At 45.1% G+C, this 26332-nt stretch overlaps 2 long non-coding RNA genes and 1 pseudogene across 4 annotated transcripts in view; all 3 read right to left on the reverse strand.

The window, feature by feature from the left end:
- The window catches only part of LOC132348428 (uncharacterized), a 328330-nt gene that overhangs the window by 22407 nt on the left and 279591 nt on the right, over positions 1–26332 (reverse strand). The window lies entirely within an intron of this gene.
- On the reverse strand, positions 3776–25037 carry LOC132348430 (uncharacterized). Of its 2 annotated transcripts, none has more exons than XR_009497471.1 (4): positions 25005–25037; positions 5257–5360; positions 4372–4494; positions 3776–4111 (listed from the first exon to the last, which is right to left on the reverse strand). It is a non-coding gene; the product is annotated as an uncharacterized LOC132348430 (long non-coding RNA). The 2 variants fall into 2 exon arrangements; XR_009497470.1 differs by lacking the exon at positions 25005–25037 and adding an exon at positions 13216–13293.
- On the reverse strand, positions 6360–7995 carry LOC132349382 (cyclin-dependent kinase 11B-like; annotated as a pseudogene).

A 26332-nucleotide genomic window follows, 5' to 3' on the forward strand; every position in this document is an offset into this window, starting at 1 on the left:
TACCTGACAAATAGGGAGCTCTAACCCTGGATAAATATTTGTTAAATGTATGATGTACCTTAATGCTCTCATCCAACCAATGAGGAAGGTACAATTTTTGTTCTTGTGTGACAAATGAAGAAACTGAAACCCAGAAGTATAATTTGTCCAAGGGCATACAGCTAATAAGTGACAGAGCCCAGATTCCTACTGACCCTAAAGGATACTCTTGACTATTGTCAAAAAGAAACAACAGGCCCAAAATGGAGTCACTTGCGCTAAGCCCACATCACCACCGAACCAGGGCTTGATACCTAACCTAATTACAGTTTCAACCTCCCCCAGAAATGTAGTCTTAACCAGTCAGTTTGGAATTTCCTGGACAGTGCCAATGAACTAATCTGCCACATAGACCCTCTCCATTCCCCCAGAGAAAGAAGAGGTAATCAGCCCTTTCCTTATCCCTTCCCACTTCTGCCCTTAAAAGCCTTTCATTTTATACAGCTCCTCAGAGCTCCTTTCTACTTGCTGGATGGGATGCTACCTGATTTATGAATTGTTCAATAAAGCCAATTAGATCTTTAAAATTTACTCAGTTGAATTTTCCTTTAACACTATTAAGCAGCATTACCTCATTTTAGAATGAATGAATGCAGGTCAACTCTTTTGAAGACTTTCCCTGGCTTCAGCTGAAGTTCTAACAACAGAACACAGCTGGTCCTTACCTATCTTTTTCTTCCCAGGAGGAACCATGATTGAACAAGGATTGCTGAGCTTTGCTGAGAAGAGAAGGGGAGGTGCTAGCTTTCCTAGAGGCAGGCCAGACTCAGAGGTGTGGTCAGAGAGTGATGGACTCGAGTCTCTTTGTTTCAGCTTACAAACTTCAATTGGCTGCTAAGAAACTGTACAAAGGGAGGCCCATCAGAAGCCCTCAGAACCCACACACAGTTACATAATACCAGACCCTTCCTTTATAGAAATGCAAATAGTGCAAGTCCAAGACCGGCCTGTAATCTGTGCTGCCTGGGATAAGGGGATTTCTGATAGGAGCCCCCAAGAAATCCCATCTCATGGGGGATGGGCTGTGGAGGAACCAAAGGATTGGGGGAGGGGTCTTCCTTCGATGCCACTTCCAAAGGACTTAAATATTAATATGCAATCCAATCCCCACTCCACAATAACCAAATCTTACACAATCGGTACCCACACTAATTAATTCAGTGATCCTGTTGTGTTATTTCTAGCACTGCTTTTCTGGCATTTCCGATCAATAAGCAGGGAAAGCGATTTTATGGCCCCAAATGTTGCAAAACCATGACATTTTTCTCATCAAGTTAAGTAAGTACCTCTCTCTCCTGGAACTATTTCCTGATCTGTACTTATCAAACCTAATTCAGACAAGGGGGTCGCCAGGAGTAACTAAGTAATCTCTGGGTGGCCCTGTATACCCCAAGCCAGCTTTGGTTGGAATCTCCTGATATGGACAAGAACACGATTCCTGATCAGCAGAGAAAGGTAGGTTTTATGATTCGTTGTTCCAAATGACAAGTGACTTGTAGCCAGGATAACTCACCCACAACTACCTAACCCATGGCAATCACAATGCCTTACAGTCAATACATTTTACTCCACACATATTTATAGAGCATCTACTATGTGCTAAACACACAGTTTAGTTTTCAAGGGGATGAGGGTACAACAGTGAACCAAAGACACAGCAGCCCCATCCTCTTGGAGTTTACATTGTAAGAGAGCAGAGAGGTAATATATATGTAAATAAATAATATCAGTTATTGACAAGGACTATGAAGAAAATAAAGCACAGTGATACGATAGAGAAGGCATGAATAAGGACAAGGGCAATCACACATCTTGACTGAACCAGGACTATTGTCCTGGCTTAATTGTTATAGAGGCCCTTTCACTCCTATACGTGCTCTAGATTTGATCATAAATTATATGGTCACCTTATTAGTGATCCTATAGTCATTGGCTACATTAGACAAGGTGGTCAGGGAAGGCCTCTCTGAGGAAGTGACAATTCTGCTACAGCCTGAATAATGAAAATAAGTCATCCTGGGGAGGGTATCTTCGGCTGAAAGAACCAGAAGTACCAAGTCTGGAGGGAGAAATGAGTTTGACTTATTGGAGAAACAAAGAGGTCAGTGTAGCAGAACCACGATGAACGGAAGGGAGGGTACGAGATGAGATTGTAGAGATGAGCAGGGGTCTGATAGATCTTAAATTTAATTCTAAGTCGTATGGGGACCCATTGGCAGTTTTAAGCAAAGGGGTGACATGAGTCAAAATTTTAAAAGATGGCTCTGGCTGCCACAAGGAGAACGGATTTTAAAAGGCCGTGGGTCAAACAGAGGGATCAATTGAGATGGTATTGCCACAGCCAAGGTGATGGAAGGTGAAGGCTTGAAGGAAGATGGTAGCGGTGGAGACGAAGAAACAGAAACAGACCCAGGCATGTTTTTGAGGGAGAGCTCATTGGACTTACCAATGGCTTAAATGCACAGGGCATGAGAGAAGGGGAAGAATCCTCACTTTTGATGGGAGCAACTTTGGGACTGGGACGCACGGGGCCCAAGAGTTGAGTGGAGACAAGACAGACTGAGCACAGAGCGAGTAGGGGCGATTAGAGGAGGGGCTGCTGTGAGCCAGACACTGCAATGATTACTGTACACCTGAAGCTCCTTAATCCTCACAGCAACCCCATAAGGTAGACAAAAAATGGGAGCAAGGATTCACCGCCCCAAAATATACCTCTTTAGCATAAAGATTATTTTACGCTGATTAAAGAAACAGCAGACGTAGGAAAAGTTCTGAAAGCAGAGTAGAAGTTATCCTTTTGTAAGAGACATTTATACTTATGAGGGAAATCTTCATCTGTAAGGGTCTCTCTCTCTCAGTACCAGGAAGAAAAGGTGGTTCTAAATCACAAGAAACTCGTATCTAGGGAGAAAGTGACTTAAATCTGTATAAGAACCACACCCTTGTTTACTAAGCTTTGCCTGATAACCTCCCATACCTGAACCACCCCCTCCAACATCTTCCTTTTTCTTTAGCTGGAGACGGTTTTTAAGGTAATGGCTTGGGCCATGTTGGGGAGTTACTCAATTTTCCTCAGTATCTCCGATGTATACAGAAGGTATACATGTTATTAAACTTCTGTTTGTTTTTCTCCTATTTATTTGTCTTTTATTTCAGCGGTTGAGAGGGGAGGTCCTCAGCCAGGAAACTAGAAGGGTAGAGGGAAAATTACTTTTCCTCCCCTACAATACCATTATTGCCTCTGTTTCACAGGTGAAGGAATGAACCTCGAAGATGATAATGATTTGCACGTGTAACTAAGCTGTGGTTCAAAGATGTGCACCAGGATTCATGTAATATCACATCCTAGAGGAAATAGGGCAGAATTTCACACTCATACATACACACACACACACACACACAGACTGGCCCCATTTTGCCCAGATCTAGGATTTTTACTTTGAAATAATCTTTAGATAATATTTCAGTGGTTGGATGGAACTAACCTTAGGGAAATGTTATAAGGCAATACTTTAGAGGAGGGCGAGGAGGAGGAATTTCCAGGGTAGGGCTGTACCTTCCTTTCAGACTCTAAAGAATAGGAAACTCAGTCCAAAGTCTTGGCCGAGCAACTGAAAGAACCTCCAAAGATAATGTTAAAGAACAAAATCCAACAGAGTAATTTTTTAACATTTTTCTTGGTTTTATTCCATGATTCATGAATCATGCATCATCTAGCACATAGAAAGGAGCTCTGAGGCTCTGTACGAAATGAAAGACTTTTATAGGCAGAAGGGAGCAGAACAAGGAAGTTATACTAGACAAACTAGGATTGGTCATGGCAACGTCACTTTCCTCCAGGGGCTGGTGAGGGTCTATCAGCGATGGCCTCACTAGTGCTGAGCAGGTGATCCCTGATTACGTTAAGATTCCACTTCCGGGAGGGCTGAAACTGTGGTGAAATTGAATCTCAGCTTGGTGATGTAGGGCTTAGCATAAGCAACTCCATTTGGGGACTGTGTTGTCTTGTTTTTAACAATAATACTTTCCAGGAAAAAGGCTTAGAACGAAGGATCCAGCCTCCAGGATGGTGCTAGAATCACAGGATGAATAGAGAGCTTTTTTCAAGAACCTTAAATTCTCCACTTGAGCCAAACCATTTCCTTTTGAAATCCCAAGCCCTACTAAGATCCCCCCCAACTCTGAAGCAGACAGAACACTGACGTCAGAAGAGATTTCCACAGGCCCATCGCATGGACCAAAGCTTGTTCGCCACTGGAGAGTCCCAGCATCCTGGAACGTCTGCTTTGTCCAGATGGGACTGTCTGTGGCAAACCTCACTGTTAGTCTCACCTTGAGAGTATCTGGCTTTAATCCAAACTGGTCCTGACCAGTCCAGCCTTTGGTGACAGCACCATCATTTCTCCCAGGGGCCATGCTTTCTCCCTGCCGTCTGGCAGAGAATTATTTGATTAGCTGAAATACAAGGAATGTTGGGCTCAGGGAGGAGAGGAGAGAATCCACCATGGTCTCAGGAAACAAGAGGAGGCTGGACGCAGTTTAAGACAAATCCTATTAGCAATAACACGGATCTGTGGAAAGATTCTGTTCAACAACTCTGAGGACAGACAGGAATGTGACAGGAGAGAAGTGCTGAACCTGTCAGGTTAGATGATAAAAAGTCAGTTCAATTTCAATTTTCTAGATGTGGGATCAGTGCCGCTATTCTTGTTGCTTTTAGCCTCAGAGAGAGAGTGACGCCAGCCCAGAGGTTGTCAAAGCCCTCACAGAGCAGGAGTATTTGCTTTTTTTTAAAAATGAAAACATAGCTGCGGCCTCAGCGTGGGAGATTCCACCTCCCAGAGGCATTTTGGAAATGTGTGGAAGCTTTGGGTTGTCTGATTGTTGGAGGTACGGTACCATGCATATTGAGAGCATGGGACCCATGCCACAGAGAGGACCACTTCAGCCCATGCAGAATTGCCCAAGTCCCAGCTGACTTTCTAATGTCCCTCTGGACACTCAATCAGTGAAAAACTTATTTATAAAGTCTACTTTCCCTAGAAACACAAACTTAATTTTTCACAGTCTTAATTTATACTGAAATGTCTGTGGACTAAATTGTAAACCTCACTTTGTTTTATTAAGAACACTACCAGCAGTTCCTTTACTATTTCAGGAACCCCCATCACTGGTGGCGAAGCCACTCAAGGTACGAGAGTCCCCAGTAAAACACACCTGTGTCAGTTGGTTTCTGAAAGCAACCCATTCGTGGTGAGTCTAGATAGAGATGCAAGAATCTGCCTTCATCATCTCTTCTATATTCACAGCCAAGCAGTTACCTATTGAAATACAAATTATTTTATACAAATTACTTTTCTGTTATTCTCCTGTATAATATAGTTAAGGCATTCTTTAACTTTTTATGAAATTATGTGTGAGTTATATAACCTATGAATTTCATTTCATGTAAAGGGGATATCACAAAATATTAGTTATGAAAAAAGGGCATACAGTCTGACAAGGTGGAGAACCATAGAAATACAATGAAACAACATTATTAAAGAAAATTTTGAAGAAGAAAAAAATATCACCCTAGTCAGCCATTTTCAGTCTTTCAATATTCCTTCCCAGTTCTCTTTCCCACACATACCCACTTTTGAAGAGTTGCAATTATAGTTCACATAACTATATAGTCCTAGCTGCAATCATAGTTGCAATTAAAGGTTGGCTATTCACAGCGACCCTTTAAGGAAATCCATTTGATGGATATGGAATCTGAGGCTCAGAGAATTTCTGTATCTTCGCAGCATTTATGAGCACCTGAGCCAAGTTTTCACTCTAACTTTGATTTCAAAATGAGCTGCTCCCAAACCAAAGTCTGTTTTCAGAATAAATGTTAGCTTTTGCTGGAGCAAATGATTCTTGGATACAAACAGTAGAGGCCAAGGATTTGGGAAAAGGAGAAGACTGGGAGGAGGTGGAAAAGAAAGAAACAATGGAGGGGTAGAAAGTGGAGGAGGAAAATGTGGAGGGAGCCTGACGGATAAGGGAGGTGGAGAGGGTATGGATGGAAGGGGAGGAGAGAGAGAGAGAGAGCAGGAAGGGGATAGATGAGTAAGTTCGATGTTGTTTTCCCACAAGAAAGAAAACGTGATTTAATTCTAGAAATTTACAAGCCAAGATGAAACAAAAACGCAACGTGGAAAACCAAACAAGACCGGCCATCCGAGACTACATGGTCACGACCCAGAGCAACCCAAACCAGCAGCAGGTGTGTCCAGTCCGGGCAGGATCTGGGTCTGTTTCCAGCGCCTGCCCCTAGTCTTGACTGAACCTTGTCAGCTGGCCCTCCCCAGGGCTGGCCTGGGGTCCACTCTGAACCTCAGAAGTTGGGGCTGAAGGCGAGGCCTGCAGCTGAGGCCCCCTGGTTTGTGGAGGCCGACGCCCAGCCAGCTGTAACCCAGGCCTTCCTCAGGGGGCTGCAGGCAGGTGCCACCCTTCACTCTTTGCTGCTCGCTCTTGATGGGCCACGTCGGGAACACTGGGGGGCCGATGGGGCTGGGGGATCTCATGGAAATACTCGTGTACGAGGCTGTCTTCTGAGTTGAGACCCTCCACCCTGGGAAGCAGGTCACAGGTGGAAGCCCAGGTCTGAGAAAGGCGCTTGTTACAGGGGTGCTTGGTGAAGGTCATCTTCTTGACTGCGGGGAGGTCTTTGTAACCAGGCTAGATTTTCTCACTGAGGGGTCCACAGGTCCTCAAACACTATGTTGAGCTAATTGATTTCCACCTTCCCGGGGAATAGTGGCTTCTGAGTCATCAGCGCCCCCAAAGATGCAGCCTACAGACCACGTGTCCACTGGTGTCCTATTCCTCGGCACCAAGCAATCTCTCTGAGGTGCAGCACCACGGGGTCACGCTGACCAGGTGTGACCTTCAGTAAGGGTGTGGCCAGACTCGCACCTGAGGACGCCCGCCTGGCTCAGCAGCAGTTTGGACATCTGTGCTGGATCCAGTTTGTCCTGCAGACGCTTCACCAGTGTAGCAGCTGGAGGGAGCATCAGGGTCTTCACCTCCCCGAGGAGAGGCTGCTTCATGGTCTCCATCAGGCTCGAGGTCATGGTCTACGCAGCTCATCACGGTGTAGATCTGTCCACGTTGCTGGCCATGGCCATTCCTCCGACAGGTGATAATGCTGGGGTGCTGGGCCTTGAGGATGAGGCTGACCTTCCCCAGCAGCGTAATCAGAAGCCCTCCTCCTTCTCCACTTGCAGCCCCTTCAGAGCCGCAATCCGTCTGTTTTCTTGTCCTGTGCTCTGTGCACCGCCCCGTCAGTGCCTCCTTCCATCCTGGCCAGGCCCTGGTTTCTTCCGACGGCCCTGCAGGCACGTGGGTGCTGGGCGGCTCCTGTCTGAGCTCAGTGGGCGCCTAGGTTGGGAGTCGCAGGAGGTCTCCTCGGGTCCCGGTGCTGCTCTGCGGGGAGCCCTCACCCACCGCACGCCTCCCTCCCCTTCTTCACTTTCCCCAGCCCTCGGTCAAACTGTGACTCTGGAACTACTACAATATGGTTTTCTTTCCCTCCCTCTTCATCTCCACTCATTTCGGGTCCAGACGGGTCCTCGGAGTTGCCCCCCGCCCCCTCCACCCCCCACGGCTCCCCCCCACCCCCGCGCACTCTCCTCTTCCACCCCAACCCCACGCCCAGCTCCTCTTCCTCCTCAGAACCTGAGCTGGATTCCACGGGCAAGGACTCAGCTCAGCCGGTTCTCCTTTCAACGTCGCCGATCCCGTGTAAGGCAGACAGCAGGTCTCTCTCCCCCACTTCCTCCTCTTTTACGGGCTTCGTGCGGGGCCCCAGCTCACGCGGCTGTGTCCAGTGGCCGTGCCTTCACTTAACGTCACGTCCGCTCTCAGGTCCAGGGGCGGATGTGCAGCCTCGCGCTCCCTGCGCTCCGGCTCCTCCTGCTGCCTCATCTTGCTTCCTCTCTAACTGCTCCGGGTGGCCCCGCCTCTCCTGGAATGTTCTCTTGCCATCTCCCTCCTCCTTTGTCTTTCTCATTCCAGCAGGCTTTATCCTGTCCTCCTCAGTTTTCTTTCACTCCAGCAAGCTTCCCGCCTTCTGCTGAATGACTACGATGCCTGCATTTCTCTTTTCCTCTTTCCTGTGATGAGCCTTTTCTTCCTGAAATATTTTCTAGGGTGGTTTGATAGCCAAAGAATCATCGTCCTCTCCTCTATCTTCCACGGAATCCTCTCTTGTGTAGGACGAGACCCTCTTCGCTATGTCCCTGAGGTGGTGCCTCAACTTCCCTTCCTCAAAGGAATCACACTTCGCATCTGGGTCATCAGAATTTTTTAAGGGTTTTATCTCTGCTTTCTCCCCTTGTTCCTTCCATGGTTCCTTTGCCTGAAGACGTTCATCTGAAGTTTTCACTTTCCAGGAGTTCTTTGCCTCACCCATTTGAGTTAAAACACCCTATGCTGCCATCACTGGTCTCAGAACCTGAGACCAGAACCTGGTCACTTCCTGTGTTAGCACAGACTGATTTTTTTAAACCAACCTAAGTTATTTATTTAAGCCATCTCCTGCCATCAACAAAAGGAGGGAAAATCAGTATGCTGGTAGGAAGGGAAGGAGACGCGGAGGGGAGAAGCTGGAGGAGATGGAGGGTGGGGAGATGGGAGGGGGGAGATGGAGGAGCCAGGGGAAGACCCAGAAGTAGCATCGGGCCCCAGCTCTGCCATCTCTGTGACTATAGGTGAGACACTTCTCTCTGTGTCTACTTTTCCATTTGCATGTCTGCCTCATAATTGCACAAGGTTGTAGTAAGGCCAACCAGCATGATAGATGGGAGAGAACACTGGAAAAGTTCAAAGGCCTGACACAGAGGTGGAAAGGGCCATGTTCTAGCTTCCTTGTGGAGACCTCGCCACTGGATCCTCCACACACTGCAAGCCCAAGTGGGTATGTTTGTGGTTATCCTGTGTGTGCCTCCTCTCACATCCCCACCTACAAATAGGTAATTTCAGAGGAAGCAACTGAAATCCACCCATCACCAAGCAACTCATATGCTATGATTTCCCCCCAGCCTACTGCCATTCCTGTGCTACGAGAATAGCCTTGGCCAGACCAGAGGGATGCACAAAGCATTTGTCACTGAGGTCCACTGAATTCTATTAGCAATTTTCTCCTTTGTTAGCAATTTCACATTGCATATTAGCATTCATTTTCATATCATATTAGTATTCATCACAAAAGGCTAATCCCATTAGCACTTTTTACGTTGTGTTAGAGAAAACAAATAATCACTTTGTACCAATGCGTCACTGCAACAAGAATGGCCTTGTTCATCTGCTGCTTTTCTATTTACTCCAGATCTGCCCCACCTCTCTCGGCAGAATTACCTACTAATAGAGAACACTCATGGATTTAGACTCTATGAGCCATGTGAGCTATTCCAGAGCTGGGATTTGCCCTTCCAAAAATTCCCATTCATTTAATATTTATTGAGCTTATACCTGTACCAGGTATTGTGTTAAATGCTGGAGATGGAGTGGCTAGTAAGACTCTATGAAAAAAAGACAAATAAATATTTTCCTCAGGTTACAGTAATATATAAACAAATTGCAAGGGAATGTTTAAGCAAACTTTTTTAAAGCACTTTGTACCTGGTTGAACCTATAAGAAATAATCCTGCATTTTTATTATATTTCATAGTTCAAGATTGTCCTTATTCTTGATTTGTTTCTGAACAAGTAAGGTGTTTTGAGCATTTTGAGGTTTGCAAATGTGGAAATTTAGAGAATGAACACAAAATTTAAATAGCTTTTACTTCTTTAAAACAATGAGCCTACTTTCTTATATTTTCAGATTTTCTCAAAGTAAAATTGACCACTCCTCACTTATTAGGTTCAGATACTGAAATTATTGCAATTTCTGGTAAATGCCTCATTTACCAAAGGAATGGCTATTAGAAACTTTATGTGGGTATGTCACCTGCAGGTCCCCATGGTTATGCAGATAAAGTGTAAAGATGGGGGAAAGAGACTTTGTCAACTGTAAAGCTTGCTACAGATGTGTAGAGCTGTAAGTATAAATCAAGTTGATGCCTTGTGCCAGGGAAAAACACGATGAAGACCAAGAGTTCTTAAATACTCTCGTGCAGAAGAAATCTTCAGCTGTCTGGTGAAGCCTATGAACCCCATCTCAGAAAAATTGGGTTTTTAGATGTATAAAGTGAAGTACATAGTGATTCAAAAGAAACATTATATTGAACTACAGTCACCACAATATTTTTTTAAATTATGATAAACCAATATATGAGGTTCTTTTTAAAAAAAAATTAATGGAAAACTTAATCCAGTTGAATGACTAGCTGCTCCAGTAATGACTGGTACTCTTGAAGAGCTTAGTTAAAGAAATCACTCATTACTTAAACACAGATCAAGGTAAAGAGAGGCCTGGTCCATAGAGGTGATGAGGATGAGGATGAGGATGAGGATGAGGATGATGACGATGACAGCAATAACTCTATGACCTTTTGGACCCCAGTTCTTCACCCCTTTCTGTATCCACACACTTGCCATAAAACTTTGCAATTCATCCTACGAAAGGGAGGGTGTATTTCCTACTCTGACTTTGGGCTCAACCATGCAACTTGCTTTGGTCAATGGGATATTAGCAGACATGACACAGGAGGGATTTGAAATGTGCTTGTGTGGTTGGGCAGACCCTCTATAACTCTACCATCACCATGAGAAGAGCTTTCCCTGGGTATTTGCCTCCCCTTCAGCCTGGGCACCAGAATAAACACATGAGGATCAGAGCCACCCTATCCTGAAGTGAAATAGATCCTTATTATTGTATGCCATTGAGATTCTGTAGATGTTTGTTATGCAGCAATAGCTGACTAATACATGGTGGTGAGGGCAATGATGATAATAATAAACATATTTACTTCTATTTATAGAGCGTATGAGGGCCCTGGGTAGCGACATCCAAGTTCCTTCAAATCCAGGCTCTGCAACTTACTATGTGATTAGGGCATTCCACCTCTCTTAATCTCAGTGTCCTCATCTGTAACATAAGAATCATACTTATCTTACAGTGTAGTTATGAAGAATAAATGGGGTGATGCTTATTAGGTGCCTGGTACAGAGTAAGCACTCAACAAAATAAGAAGAAAGGGAGGAAAGGAAGAAGGAAGGAAGGAGAGGGAAGGAGGAAGGAAAGAAAGGAAGGAATGGATGAAGCGAGGGAAGGAGGGGAGAGAGGAAGGAAGGAAAGTTCATGAAAACAGAAAGTTCACCTGGAAATGTGGGCAAAGATTCACAGGTCACACTTCACCTGCCTCAGAATTCTTTCCACCCAGCCTGGACTCTGAAAAACATGCTGTGCCATCCTCCCTGGGCCTCCCAAGGCAGACAGCATTTCCAGGAGTACCATGCTTGGTGTTTAATGCTCTCACAAGGCTTCCTTTTAAACGGGTTGCCACAGGAATAGAGCTCCTGTACTGGCAAAAGACTGGCAGAAGGAATGAGGAGGGGGGGAAAAATCCACCCTCATGTATCCTCACTAGGAAATTATCCCTAGCCTTTGATATATTAAAATTGAAGAGCCGGTAAATGCCGGTTGTCATGGCAACATCTTGCATGCTGCCCCATGCTTGGTGGTGTAAGTTCACTTTCCTTTGGGTGTTGCGGCCTAATTAACTGTTATTTTTGTCAGTGTGGAGGAAGAGCCCACACTTGGGGGGTTTGGTGGTGATTGCAGTCCCTGTGGACTAAGTTAATTTTCATAGGCTACAAAGAGAGGAATGGCTGAGCCCCAGTCATATTTATAGTCTCAGGAAAGTTTCCAGTGTTTAAGTAAGAGTCAGAGAAAATATTCGCATACACCCCAACTTCTCTCTTTGGCAATTTCAATTTCTCTAGCAATAGCAAAACTTATTTGGGATGGAGAGGGGATAATCGGCAGCAGTTAAGCCACACCAAGGATCAGTCCTTTGTTCCTGGCTCCAGCTGACTTTGCACCCCTGCCCCACTACCACCCCACCAGGCACACGTACACTCATGTGCCTGGCCTCATTGGAATGTCTAGCTTTGCACCCGTGCAGTTGGTACCACACACTAACAGCGCGCAAGCAAAGCTAGCAGGGACATGTGAAAGCCACTTAATGTATATCTCTATCTCCACACCCAACTATGTCTCAGTTATGCCGGACAACTTGGTGGAGCCAGCCAATTCCCTAGAGATCTCCAGGAAAGAATTCCATGTTGCCACAAGCCTGAACGTCAGAAAGCTGTCTTGTCGCAATTTAAACCAATTTGTTTTCAATTTGGATTCTTAGATGAGCTGGAGATGACCTGTTATAATACGAATTGCTCAACTCATCTCTTTCTTGATTTTTTTTTTTCTGCTTCCTGCCACGTGTTTTTATAAATTTATTTATTTATTTATTTATTTTTGGCTGTGTTGGGTCCTTGTTGCTGCACGCGGGCTTTCTTTTAGTTGTGGCGAGCGGGGGCTACTCTTCATTGTGGTGCGTGGGCTTCTCATTGCGGTGGCTTCTCTTGTTGCAGAGCATGGGCTCTAGGCATGCGGGCTTCAGTAGTTATGGCACACGGGCTCAGTAGTTGTGGCGCGTGGGCTTAGTTGCTCTGCGGCATGTGGGATCTTCCAAGACAAGGGCTCGAACCCGTGACCCCTGCATTGGCAGGCGGATTCTTAACCACTGCACCACCAGGGAAGCCCTGCCATGTGTTTTGAAAAACTGAGACTCCCTCCTCTTCAGGAAAGAGGAAAACAAATTTTGCACTGCTAAGAATGCGGGTTCCAGTCTTAGGAGAAATAAGCTCTTCCTGAGGGGCCGGGGGTGGGGAGCGATTGGTAATATAGCATATGCTTTGAGGGCTAAAGAACATAGAAGACATGGGTGGAAATTGAAGTGAATCTGGGAAGAGGGGAAAAGTAGAAGAAACCCTGGATTGGGGCCCTAGATGCGTTGAATCTAATCCCCAAAATCTGTCTTAGGAGGTGTAGTGGGCATTCTTTCTGACCACTCTGCTCCTTTGCATATCCTTTTTAGTTGGGAGATTTCTCCACTTTATGGTATAAGCTTAAAACTTTCTTTCCCGGCAACTTTTGCAGCAACGATACAGGCGTGTGGCATAGACTCCTCCAATCAGCCATACCTGTGCAAGACTTTGAAGGGGAAGCTGGTTGTCCCCGAGGATCCACTCTGGGGAGGGGAGCAGCAGGAATACTCAGCTTCCAGAGGCCAGAAAGGCAGAGATCCTTGCAATAGCATCCCTCGCCCGGTGCCAACCGTTCGACCAGGGTGTGTGGGTCAGGGTAAGCCCCCTGGTCATTGCTCTTGCACAAGGCTGTGGTGCCATTTCAGCGATGCTTCTGAATCTATGGCCTCTAAGCCAGGTTCTTCGGAGATTCCTTGAGTGTGCGTGACTAATATTCTTTAATGAAATCTTTGTGCGTGCGTGTGCGTGCGCACGTATGTATGTGTTCAACATAGCTGATTGGGGCTTAGAAGTAGAATGAGGCTGGTTCAAGGAATTCTTTGAAACAGGTCCCAGTTCTTATCCAGGAGACTGCACTTGGGATTATCTGATGTCATAACCAAGCCACTGTGATCTCAAACTAATAGGTAAGTTGGATTTGGTAAAGACTCAGTTTTTGGAGATAAGAAATTTCTGGCATTCAAGGAACTGGAGTTTGGTCCTGTGCTGGGTTCAATCATATACTCTGTTCTAGACCTGAAGACTTGGCTGACTGGGCCTGAGCCTTTCCCAGGCTCTTGGCACAAGAGTCTGGATCTGTCAGCTCCAGGGCAGATCTTGTCGAGGTGGCGGATGTGGGAGGACGGAGCTCACTCAGATGTGGATGCTTTGCCAGCACTCTGTCGCTCATGAGTTACACCTGTGTAGACATCTTCCAGCTTCAGAGGAGGGCTGCTCATGTGCACAGACATCACATGGGCAGAGATGGAGCACATCCTTTTTTGCTTTCCTCCAACTGAGATCAAAGATGCAGAGATAACTTGGTACAATGGAAAAGAGATGTTGGGTGTTCTTAAAGAATCAGTAACATTGGGCAAGGTGATGGCCCATGGTGGCGATAGGCTCAGTGGTGACCTGCCAAGGAAAGAGGTAATGAAGTCCTTGTCTCATTAAACAACCCAGTGATTTTCGTTGCTGTCAGCTAAGAAGCCTAACTGACCAGAAGGGCTTGGCTGCCTGTGTTTGTAAATAAAGTTTTATTGGAACACGTGCTCATTTCTTTACATTTTGTCTGTAACTACTTTTACACTGCAGTGGCAGAGTTGAGTAGCTGCAACACAGACTGGCCCACAAAGCCTCAAATATGTACTCTCTGGCTCTTTACAGAAAAAGTTGGCTGACCCTTGGTCTAGGGCATTGCTACTCAAAGTGTGGTCTGGAAAATAGCGGCATCTGGGAGCATATTAGAAATGCAAATGGCCAGGACCCACCGCAGACCTGCTGGATCAGAACCTCCAGGTATGGGGCCTATGAATTTCTGTTCTAACAAGCTCTCATGCACATTTACATTTAAGAAGTGCTGTTCTAGAAAGCTCATCCTCCATATTGCACAGAAATCTGTCAACTCATATATACACACTACCAAATGTAAAATAGATACCTAGTGGGAAGCAGCTGCATAGCATAGGGAGATCAGCTCGGTGCTTTGTGACCACCTAGAGGGGTGGGATAGGGAGGGTGGGAGGGAGGGGCAATAGGGAGGGGATATGGGGATATATGTATACATATAACTTATTCACTTCGTTATACAGCAGAAACTAACACAAATTGTAAAGCAGTTATACTCCAATAAAGATGTTAAAAAAAAAAAAAGAAATAGGGTAGAGGGAACAAGTTGAAAACAAGAGCAAGAAGAGGCCTTTTCATCCAAGTATATTGCTAATCATATTAAAAGCAAGCAATCTAAATAATCCAATCAAAATAAGGAGATTTTCAATCTGGATACTGAAAGCTAAGGAACACTGGATTGATTTGGTAGCAGGATGAGGAGAAAGATGACCCTGTGTTGTAGGACTAGAAACCTGGATGAAAAGGTCCATGGGAAGAACAAGAAGAGAACTCACAGATTGACCAGCAAAGCTGCAACACCCAAATGTTCTCTATGTCCAGGACTCTGGGTGACCTCAGTGTCCATGGAGCCTGAAGGAAAGACACAGAAAGTGCAGAAAAATCTCAGGAAAGAGCCTGGATTTGCAGCCACAGGAGAAAATTCTGAGACGGGAATCCAACAACTTCACAACAGGAACTTACCTGCTCCCCAGAGAAAAAGGGCCACACAGCACAGGAGGCTGAGGCACATTGTTTGCTCATGGGAAAAGCAGGGCAGGTGGCTTTTTCTCTAAGCCTCCCCATCCCCCATCAGTAACCTCCTTGTGACGTGGTCGCTTCCCACTGCCATCATAGGCCCCATGTCCCTGAGACTCTAACATTTCATACGCTGGGAGGGCAGGGAAAGCTGGTGAAACTACTAGGGTGAATTTCAAACTGCTTTTATTTTTTTCCTGATTCTGCTCTTTCATTATTTAAATAAAATCACACATCATTAATTTAAAAAAAAAATCTGTCAGCTTGAAGATGTGATGTGTCTACCCCTGAAACTAGCCCCAAACACATCTAATTCCTCCTTCTCCCAATGGCCCTCAAGAGATCTGAAGGGTCTCTTCATTCCCCCAAGAGTCTTTTTATTCTCCTTGATAAAGAGATTCACTTCCTACAAAGGTTCTCTATCCATCCCACCATCACTTTCATCCTGGCCATCTAAGATGCTTCAGTTTATCAGTGCTCCTCTCACTGTGTTGCCTGAACTCTAAACCATGAGGTATTGGATTGGCCAAAAAGTTCATTCGGGTTTTTCATAAAGTTATGGAAAAACCCGAACGAACTTTTTGGCCAACACAATATTTTTGCAGAACCAATGTAAATGCCCTCTGATGTGGTGAGAAAATAGCAGAGTGCTTAAGTACTGGGACCTTTGGATCAGGGAGATGGATTTAGACCTGGCCTTGCCCTATCAGAGGCATGACCTTGGCCAAGTTGCTTAATCTCTCTTAATCTCTTGTGACGTGAGCAAAATAATTAATTGTAGCATCCACTCCATGGGGCCATTATGAGATTTAAATGAGATTACTGACAAATATCTGGCTCTTGATAAATGTTGAAAGAGTGAAGTTATTATTAAGCAGCGGCTCATCACAAACATTTTACCTGTTTTGTTAGAGCTGTGTCTAAGTCAAAAGGGGGCAGTCAATGGTCAGCTGTCTTTGCAGGCAAGGCTTTGTCTGTGGTTATACCCTCATGAAGGGCATCACCAGTTCTCTGTGTGCTCCTAAAGCCCTTAGCTTCCTTTCCACGACTTCAGATTTTCCAGTCATAATTTTATTCAATTGCTTTTCCCTTGTTGCCATTCAGCCATCCATTTAACAGCTGAATGCCTACTGTGTGCCAGGCACTGCACTAAGCACCTGAGAGACAGAGGTAAACAAAAGGCCTTTATTATTGAGAATATCTCGGTGTAGAACAGTGTTTAACAGAGAGGAACCCCTTTTTTTCCCAAACAAGATCTTATACAGAAATGTACTGAAAAGACAGATGAAAGTAGGGAAGATCTGGTTGAAGCCAGGAGGGGTCTGAGCTCTACCCACTGACCTTCCTCCTGAATCCCACTCCCCAATTCCTTTTAAAGTATCCTGAGGAATCTTCCCAGAGCTCTACATACCTACAGAACAAAAACTGAAGGCATGAGGGAATCAGGGCTGGGCTTTTTTTTTTTTCATTTTTTTAATTGAAGTATAGTTGATTTACAATATTGTGTTAATTACTGCTATACAGCAAAGTGATTCAGTTATACATATATACATTCTTTATATACATATATTCTTTATATATATATAATAATACATATTATATATATATATAATCTTTTCCACTATGGTTTATCATAGGATATGGAATATAGTCCCCTGTGCTATACAGCAGGACCTTGTTGTCTGTCCATTCTATATATAAAAGCTTACATCTGCTAACCCCAACCTCCCACTCCATTCCTCCTCCAACCCCCTCCCCTTTGGCAACCACCAGTTTGCTCTCTATGTCTGTGATTCTGCTTCTCTTTCATAAATAGGTTCATTTGTGTTATATTTTAGATTCCATATATGTGATATCATATGGTATTTGTCTTTCTCTTTCTCACTTACTTCACTTAGTATGATAATCTCTAGTTGCATCCATGTTGCTGCTGCAAATGGCATTATTTGGTTCTTTTTTATGGCTGAGTAGTATTCCATTGTATATATGTACCACATCTTCTTTATCCATTCATCTGTCGATGGACATTTAGGTTGTTTCCATGTCTTGGCTATTTTGAATAGTGTTGATATGAACATAGAGGTGCATGTATCTTTTTGTATAGTTTTGTCTGGATATATAGGATTGGGCTTTTAAAACGTTTCTTCCTATATGTTCTCTCTCTTGAGGAGTTGAAGGGAAATCTTTCTGGTTCTTCTCTAGTTCTGTGTTTCCATTTCTGAGCAAACCTCTCTGTAAGGATAATTCTATCTTTCCCTCTTATCTTCCATTCCCTCTGTGTCTCTCCTCAAATCACTCTCTCTCTCTCCTATAACCTTCAGAACCCAGAGAAGATGGGAGATAGTGAGGCTTGACAAGTGTGGTGGGCATGTTTTGGTTTTGTGTGGTCAGCATCTCTTTCTCCTACTTCTGGGCATGACACCCCAGTTGTCCTGAGAGGGACCACCTTGTGTTCTCAGACTGCATCACTCAGGTGATGCCATCCTCAACTCCAACAGGAAGCATGTGACTCAGCCTGGCCAATCAGAGCACCATATCCCTGGGCCTTGGTGATTGGCTTACTGGGGGCAGGTGACTTAATCAGAGTTGAGACAGAAAATCAAAAGCTTTTCTGCTGAGCTTGAGCTGTGAGATTGCAAGCCTGGTTCTCCAGAGCATGATGTAGCAAGAATATGGGTCTAAGATAACCACATCTCCTCGGTCCTCATCATCACCTCATCCCACGAATAGGAAGCAGCTGAAAGGGGCCAGGGGACCTGATTGTCCAGGTCTCAAGTAGATCCTTCACCAGGGTTCCACTTGGTCAAGATTTGTATACTCGGGCTTCCCTGGTGGCGCAGTGGTTGGGAGTCCGCCTGCCAATGCAGGGGACACGGGTTTGAGCCCTGGTCTGGGAAGATCCCACAAGCCGTGGAGCGGCTAGGCCCGTGAGCCACAACTACTGAGCCTGCGTGTCTGGAGCCTGTGCTCCGCAACGGGAGAGGCCGCGACAGTGACAGGCCCGCACACCGCGATGAAGAGTGGCCCCCGCTCTCCGCAACCGGAGAAAGCCCTTGCACAGAAACGAAGACCCAACACAGCCAAAATAAATAAATAAATAAATTAATTAATTAATTAATTAAAAAAAAAAAGATTTGTATACTCATCCTTAAAAAGACACCCTACCCCAACATTAGATCTACATAGTTTTGTGGTAAAAAGTGTGGTCTCCAAAGTCACGCAGACCTGGTCTCTATTCCAGCCTCCACCAATCATGGGCTGCATGAACTTGGGCAAGTCACTTGGCCTCTCCAGAGCCTCAGTTTCCTCATCAGTAAGTTGGGGATATTAGCACTTTTGTCATTGATTGTTGTGAGAATTTAATGAGGACATAGAGGTATATGCTTTATCACAGTACCTGGAACCTATAAATATTCTAAAATGTCATTATTAGCTCAGAAAAAAAAAAACAACCCACAAAACCCAAGAGTAGCTATCTAGGCTCTAGAAGACTATGAGTTTGCCATGGGCTTGGGATGAATGCTACAGGAGATGGGGGAATGGAAAGTCGGTTTATTCTATCACTTAGAAAGAAAAGGGATTGGGGGTGGGGTGGCCGTGACGAAAGGAATACAGAACTTTAAGGAATGGCTTAAGACTTAGTCTTCAAAGAGCTGCCACTCCTTGACAGTAGCCATTTTATGCTTGACTGTCAGCTGTGACAAGCTGGAAGTGGCCAGTCTTTGCAGACGGGCAGATAGTGTACCCATCACATTATCATGCTATAAATTAACACTTCAACATGAAACTGGTGTTGAAATGCAGCTCAAATCAATTCCACCACTCCCTCTTCAGTCTTGCCTTGCATTTGTTGCCCTCTGATTCATATGGGGCATCCAATGAACCCAACTGGCCTCCACTCCATTTTTGTTACCAGCCTGGGGAAAGAAAAGGAGGATTCTGCTCATCCCTAAGTAATAACTCGAAACAGTGGTGTAGCTCGTGCCAGCGGCTGGCTCTTTGTTGTTGTCATTGTTGTCTCATTCTCAGTCATTATTGTTGGCTTCTATTGTAGACTCAAGCGGTGTTTGAAATCCCAGCCCCTTTCATTTCTCCTTTGCTCTGAAGGGAACAGCTATGCACAGCCCACCAGTGGGGAGATTTCTTCCTCTATCATTTTACGCTACATTGCAACAGAAGTTGCACGACTCCAAAGGATGCTTTTGACTTCACATTTCTTGTGATCTATTTGTCCAATACACGTGTTAAATTAGAAATTGATTTGTCACTCCCAGATAATAATGTTCAGAACGGCGCTTCCTGCATGAATCATTATCTTCAGCCTGGAGTTGTTCTACTAATGAATATGCATGAGCCCGGAGAGGGGGAAGAGAGATTTGCACAACCTGTTTCCTGGAGGAACCTCAGTTCAGCTCAATGTTCTGAGTTGAAGCTTCCAGAGCCAAGCCCAGCGTCTGCCTCACCACCCACAGCTCATTCAGGCTCCTCGGAACACCTGCTCTCCGGTGATGGTGAGTGCCCGTTGCCGGTGACAGTGGGGCGCCCACGCGGCCAGGGAATTGCCGCTGCTCATTCATTCACGAGCCGTGAACTTAGCGGAGGGTTAGAGGGCAGCGGGAGTGAAGTGGGCTCACAGTGCCCTTCAGAAATGCCAGCTGGAGAATCGAGAAACCATGCGGGCTGCCTGCTGGGCTCTGCCTCCAAGGAAGCAGGAATTAGAAACAAGAGTGTAAAGAGTGATTATCAAAGACAAATGCTGTCTGCTGGCTGCAGGCATGGCGAGAAAAGGAGGCTCTTCCCAAATGAGCAGCTGAATGTCAAATAAAGGTGGGATGGGGAAGCATCGTTGCGAAACCAGCTGCCCTGGGGGTCCCAGAGCAGCTTGGCCACATCTGCGTGCTGTTGTGGTCTGAGGACCTTTTCTCAAGATCTAGGCTTCAGTCTCTGAGACAGAACTTGTTTTCTGCCACAGAAGAGGTGGTTCTTCAGAATACCTCATGTCATGTGGATGGGTTTCATATCCAATCAAAGTTTCTAGACGCTGAAGCTCTCTCTCTCGTATCTTCTGCAGTGATTGGAAGGAATCGTGTTTACGGATCAGCTACTCTGTTCCAGGCACTGCCCCAGACAGAACTACAATCGTTTCTGAAATATATGAATGTCCCTTTTCCTCAGCCAGAGCACCCACTGCCCTGGAAAGGAAAGATTGGGATAGTTATGGCAGAAACACAAAGAGAAAGGAGCAATGTCCAGTTTTTGACTCCCAAAATAGGCTCTCAATGCCCATCATGAGACAATAGTTTCTCTTACTCTTTCTCCCTGTCTCTCTCTCGCTCTCTCCATATATATATGTTTCTCCAGAGAAACAAAACCAATAGGAGATATATCTATAGGATATGTATAGGTTCTGTTTCTCTGGAGAACACTGTGTGTATATATATATGAAGAGATAGAGAGATTGATTTATTATAGGAATTGGCCCATATGATGACAGAGGCTAAGAAGTCCCATAATCTGCCATCTGCAAGCTGAAGAACCAAGAAAGCTGGTGGTGTAACTCAATCCGAGTCCAAGGGCCTGAGAACCAGGGAAGTCGATGGTGTAAGTCTCGGTCCAAGTCTGAAGGCCCAAGAACCAGGAACACCAATGTCCAAGAGTAGAAAAATATGGATGTCCCAGCTTAAGCAGAGAGAGCAAATCTCCCCTTCCTCTGCCTTTTTCTTCTATTCAGGCTCTCAGTAGATTGGGTGATGCTCATTTGTACAGGTGAGGGTGGATCTCTTTACTCAGTGTACCAATTCAAATGCTAACTTCTTGCAGCAACATGGATAGACCTAGAAATTATCATACTAAGCGAAATAAGTGAGAAAGAGAAAGACAAATACCATAAGATATCACTTATATGTGGAATCTAAAATATGATACAAATCAACATATCTATGAAACAGAAACAGACTTACAGACATAGAGAATGGACTTGTGGTTGCCAAGAGGGAGAGGGGATAAGGGAGGGAAGGATTGGGAGTATGGGATTAGTAGAGGCAAACTATTATATATATATAATAGGTCCTACTATATAGCACAGGGAACTATATTCAATATCCTGTGATAAACCATAATGGAAAAGAATATGAAAAAGAATATATATATGTATTAATATAACTGAGTCACTTTGCTGTACAGAAGAAACTAACACAACATTGTAAATCAACTATATATCAATAAAATTTAAAAAAACAAAAAAACAAATGCTAACTTCTTCCAGAAACACCCTCACAGACACACCCAGACATAATTTTTGACCAGCTATCTGGGCATCCCTTAGACCAGTCAAGTTGACACGTAACATTAACCATCACAGTGGTCACTCTGCAGTGGACATCAGCACAGGACACGCAGGGCCATGACAAGACCCAGAATCCCACAGTGGCAGCCAGAGAGGACAGTGAACAGCACATAGACAGAGACGACTTCTCCTTCGCTTTGAAACACCTGACCTTGTTCATGGCGGCAGACACCACCTTCAAGAGATGGAGGAGAAAGAGCCCTGGAGAGAGGAGACAACCACTCCAGAGGGCTTTGACTGTTGACTGATGCTTTGCCAAGACTGAGTTAGCTTGAAAAAGTGATGTAAAACCAGTACCTCTTGAACTCCTATCCCAGGCATCCCAGAGGTGGGGATGTTGAACACAGTGAGATCAATTACAAAAAATGGAGGAGTTACACAGATCCCTAGCTCATCTGAAGTCTAGTGAGGAAACGTCAAATCTCCTGCATGTGGGGCTGGTCCAGGGTTTCAAAGGATCCCAGGGCAGCACGCTCCTGCTGGGCAAGGCCAGAATTGTGACCCGTCAATGCAAAGCCACTGCTTTTTACAGCAGCACTCAGTGCCCGACCGGGGAAGGGAGCATTAGTGTGCGTGGCCTGCAATGGTCCTACTGTACTTACTGGCCTGGAATGTTCTTTTTGTTTACTCATTCTTCCATGGCAAGTCCTGAGTGGCATTTGGTCTAATGGAAGAGTGACAAGGACAGAGATTGTTAGACTCTAAAATGGGAAGAGGCCCTTTGGAAATATGACAGAAGACTCTGTGGGTTCTGTGGGAGCACAGAGGAGGGGCAACTCTGTCTGCCAAGTGGAAATTAGAGTGTTTTGTGGCAGAAGGAACATTCTAAATGACACATGCACTACCTCCTGGCTACTCAAAATGTGGTCCATAGACCCGCAGTATCAGTATCACCTGGGAGCTTGTGAGAAATGCAGAATCCCAGGCCCTGCCCCAGTCCTGCTAAATCAGAATCTGCACTTTAACAAGATCCCAGGTGATTCATATGCATGTTAAAGTTGGGGGAAAACACAAGGCAGGCACTGTATCGTGAGGGGCCCAGAGGCTCTTGGGCCCCTAAGAGCCCTCCATGATCCAGCAGGAAGTAGCTGACAGCACACCGGCCCACCCCTCTCCGGGCTCCCAGAGCCTGAGCTGTGTCACAAACTTTCCAGGACATAATCAAACTAAGAGTCCCCTGAGGCACCAATGCACAAACTGTGAAAATCAGATTTTCCTTTAAATCAAGCCTTACAAAGTGTTTAAAATAGACTTAGAAATGCCAGAGAATCTCACCTGCTAAGGAAAATGATACAGCACGGAGCCAAAGAAGAACTTGTCAGAGGGAGAAAGAGATCCAAAATGCACATCCCAAGACAAAGAGACAGAGAGAGAGACAGAGTGACGCATGAGGAGAGGGAGGGAGAGGCAGCCAGAGGAATGGAGGAAGAGAGAGGGGGAGAAATGGGAGGGGAGGAAGTCATGGAGAAAGAGAGAGAGATGGGGAGAGGGATGGGGAGAGGGATGGAAAAAAGAGAGATGGGGAAGAAATGGATGGGAGAGAGCTGAGAAAGGGAGATGGGGGAGAGAGGAGGGAGATGGAGAAGAACTGGACACACTTGGGAGAGAGACATGGGGGGAGAGATGAGAGAGGGAGAGAGAGAGGAGGAAAGAAAGAGATGGAGGTGTGAGGCTGGAGAAAGAGGAGGGAAAAATGAGAGGAGAGAGAGAGAGGGTGTGAGTCAAACTGGAAACCAGAGGAGGTGAGGAAGAAGAAGAACTTGTTGGGCTTGCTCCACTCTCTGGAGCCACCTGGAGCCAATCAAATAAGGACACAGGGAGAACCTGCCCTGGTCCCGAACCCAGGCCTCTCTGTAAGTGGCCCTAACTCCCTTTCTAAGAGGCCTTTCCCCCATTTCCAGCTGCAGCCACCACCCCAGCCAGCAGGCGTCCTTCCCAAACACACGTTGCGCGCTCACACTTGCCACTCGCTCCTTCTCACCTTATCCCAGGGCAACTCCCATGCGCTCTCCAAGCCCCAATTCCAACCCCTGTTCCTGGCCCAATTGGCTTCACACAGGATAAACTGCTCCATCCTCCACGCATCACAGCGATCCCTCTCACCAGATCCTCTCTGGGACCACTTCTCTCCCCAGCAAAGGTTCCTGTCTACTTGTATGTCTCCTCTATCAGACCTTGAGCTCCTTGAGGACAAGGGGTGATGTCTTATTCAATTCTGTAACTCCGGCACCTAGTAGATGCTTTGTCAGAGTTGGCCCTCAATAAGTGTTGGTAGAATAACTTTATTCTTTCTGAGAGATATTGAAAGAAAATCGTATCTCAGCTTCAAAGATAATAGAGTTTTCCTTAGTGCAAATGAGTAGAAGGCCACAATCTAGCTTCCATAAGACCAATATGTGATTTAAAAAAACATTGCCACTCTCCATCTCCATGCCAGTGGCAGATATCAGTAATCAATCAGGGCACTCTCCTACTGAGCCCAGATGTGACCTCAGAATCTTTCCCAACACCATTGTAACCCAGACACTGACAATTGATTGGAGTTAGCTTATTGGTTTCCATCACCCAGACATTCAAAAGTACTAGTAAAATTGATTCTGTTGGGTAAAAAACAAACAAAAAATTTTACATGCTATAAGCATTTATGAACACATGCACATATACATGTTTATAATCATTACTGATAAAAGTTATTGGTTGTTGTGCAAAGTGCTTTCCATACATTATCTCAGTTAATCCTCAGAAAAAAACCTCATGAGTTTGGTACTATGATTACCCCTGTTTACAGATAAGAAAACCAAGTTTCAGAGTGATTAAGTAGCTGCCCAAGGTTTGTAAATAAAGTGAAAATTAAAGCCTTGTTCGTCTGAAGTCAAGATCAATGATATGAACAATTATGCTACAGTCTTCAGTAGGAAAAACAATTAGTAAATTCAATGGCCTCCTGTTCAGATTATTTTTGAGGTGGTTCTAATCATTGCTGTTAATCGTTTCTTCATTTTGTCATCAACTTTTAAAAGTCGTATCAGAGAACCAGATCCAGTCATCCCTTCTGTGTGTCTACATCTTCGAAACCAGGTATAAGATTTCACCCGTTTTATACATTTGTCATCATAATAGTTATCACTTACTGAGAGTTTACCATGTGCCTGGTACTGTGCTGATTAGATGATTACCTCATCTACTCCTCAGTATAATCCTATGCAAAAGGCTAATTATAAGATGCAAAAACTGAGGTTTAGAGAGGATTCCAAACCTGCTTAAGACTGCACAGCTGTTAAGAGTCAGGATTTGAACTCAGGCCATTTGACTCCACATCCTGCATCTCTAATCCCCATGCAGTGCCTCCAGCTGGTCTCGGTACAGCTCTTGCCCTAACACAGCCATAAACACACAGGAGAAAAGACGTAACATATTCCATGATGCATATAAACTAGAGTTTATTTTTACTTCCTGGTAAAATTGTTCCCAGCATTGACTTACTTAGCAAAACATTAGGTTTTTTTAATCCCATCCTTTTGCTTTTGTTAAACTAACTGCCATCTTTGTCTATAATTTTGAATTCCTGTTTTCCACTTCAAATCTATCATGTAAGTCGACGTTGACAGGAAGAGAGCTCAAGAGCTCCTGGAAGTGGGCTTCTTCCATCTGGCGCTCTCTCTCCACCTGCCTGATAGTGGGAGCCATCACAGCCTGATCATTTAAGCTCCACGGTTCCTGCCATTCAGCTTCTATAAAACTACAGTCTTCTCTTCAACAGGAATATCATAGTCTTGTTTGCAGGGAGATTCAGCTGGCCAGGGGAAGAAGTTGGAGGCTGAAGTGTTTGAGCAGAGGTAAAAATCTTGGGTGAAAATTTGCAGAGAGGAGAGAAGATTGGAGTTTCTGGACCACTGCTTTATGCTAAATGCATCCTTTATTAGGTCACCAAATAAGGAAATGATGTCTCTTTTCCCCTAGTCTGCTGGGATGGCAGCCAATTGCTTCTTAGGCTCTGCTGATCTTGTGCAAAGAGGCAATATAGCAGACCAGCTAGGTCCAAATTCAGCTTTGCTCTTTCCTAGCTGTGTGACCTTGCAAAGGTTGGCCAGCCTCTCTGGACTTCACACACCTCATCTGTGCAATAGGGATAAAGAACTTATTACAATGTCGAGAACATACACTAGTTTCTGCCACGTTGAAAACTCCGTGTGAGTGTTAATTATAAATATGAGACACATTAACACACTGGGTTGATGGAATATGTCAGAAGCGTATTTAATGAAGTATTGATGAGACCTTACGTCTCCAGGGGAAGGAAAAGGGCACTTCCCTCTACGGTGGCAGCTTTGGAACATGAGGATGCTAGGGTCCCTCATCCTCCTCCCCCGGGACATACCTCCATCCTGCCCTTTCCTTGTCCTCATCTCTTGCCTTGAACGACAAAGATGGGTAATAAAAAATATGTCAGTCACATCATAATATCAGCTTCCATTTTTTGATAGCCTATGCTGTGCCAGGCACTAGGATAGGCAATTACATGCATGCCTTCCTCCTCCTGACAAGCAGGCAGGGTGCATATTAGTATCTCCACTCGCTGGGGAG

Source organism: Balaenoptera ricei, chromosome 15, assembly GCF_028023285.1.
Source record: "Balaenoptera ricei isolate mBalRic1 chromosome 15, mBalRic1.hap2, whole genome shotgun sequence".
Classification (NCBI taxonomy): Eukaryota; Metazoa; Chordata; class Mammalia; order Artiodactyla; family Balaenopteridae; genus Balaenoptera; species Balaenoptera ricei.